Consider the following 1521-nt stretch of genomic DNA (forward strand, 5'->3'; position numbering starts at 1 on the left):
CGTTTGTTTATTCATTCGTCTGTTCATAGTTCATTCATTTATTTTTTCGTTCTTCATTCGTTCGTTCATTTATTCAATTTTTACTCGTAGTGTTATGCATAGGAATAAACACACACACACACACACACACAAACACACACATACACACAAACACACACACACACACATACATACATACACACACAAATAAATATACACATACACGAATACAAACACACTGACATGCACACAGACATACACACATAGCTACAAACACTCGCAAGTTATGCTTATGAGAACAGGAATTGTTTCTGTATAAATGAACTTTTTTAGAATTTCTCAAGGTTCCCTTCTTTTGCTAATTATATTTTTTGTCTATCTTTCTATCCTCATTCTTTTATCCATTCATGAAATCATTGTTTCAATTTATTCATTCATTCATTCATTTATTAAATTATTTTTTCATTTGATCATACATTCGTCCATTATTTTATTTATTTATTTGCTTATAAAACAGTTAGTTCAATTAATAAATCGATAGCTTGTTAATTATCGTTCACTCATCAATTCATTATCTAATCAATCATTCACTCATTCATTTATACATTTCTTCATTCATTCGCTCATTCATTCGATCGCTTCAAATGAAACACTTGGCCACAATTAGTATGCAAATACATAAGGATGTATCAGTAAGTAAGGAGATCTTTTAATAGTATTAGTTATAGAAGAGTAGTAAAAATATTAGATGTTGTAGTAGCGGTAGTAGTAGTAGCGGCGGCAGCAGCAGCAGTAGTAGTAGTAGTAGTAGCAGTGGTAGTAGTAGTAGCAGTGGTAGTAGTAGTAGTAGTAACAGAGCAATGAAACGACTTTTTTTAAGGGCTAACAAAAACATCATCAAAGACATTAAACAAAACATAAGAAGATTCTAAACATGCGAATAATAACGCAACAGACATATAAACAAAAATAAACATATCGGAATACTTGGTGTTTTAAACTCGTATAAAAACACACACGCACACATTCACACACAACACATACACACACACACACATAAAACAAACACATAAAACAAACACATACACAAACACATATTTTCCATATAATTCAAATACACTAACAAATACATGTATGAAAATTACACAAACATACCTGTGCACACAAACACACACACACACACACACACACACACACACACACACACAGACACACACACACACTAGTAGAAATAATTATTTTTATTATTTACACATAGCATAATATTGGTATATTTATTTTTACTCTTAGTACCGAAATTCTCATGGGGCGAATAAATCACTGTGTAGCGACCATTGAAAAGTTAAATAAAGATTGGCAGTGGCTTGGCTCTCTGGGACGTGGGGGAATTAATTTTATACTCGTAAACCATATCGCCACTAAAACATTTTCGTCCTTTTTTTAAGTTCTTTGTTGTTTTTTTTGACTTTGTTTATGTATTATTGTCGTTGCGTTTGTTGATGCTGTTATTGAATTTTTTGATTTTGTTGTTGTTGTGGTTTT

This window comes from Helobdella robusta (genome assembly GCF_000326865.2).
Source record: "Helobdella robusta unplaced genomic scaffold HELROscaffold_92, whole genome shotgun sequence".
Taxonomy (NCBI): Eukaryota; Metazoa; Annelida; class Clitellata; order Rhynchobdellida; family Glossiphoniidae; genus Helobdella; species Helobdella robusta.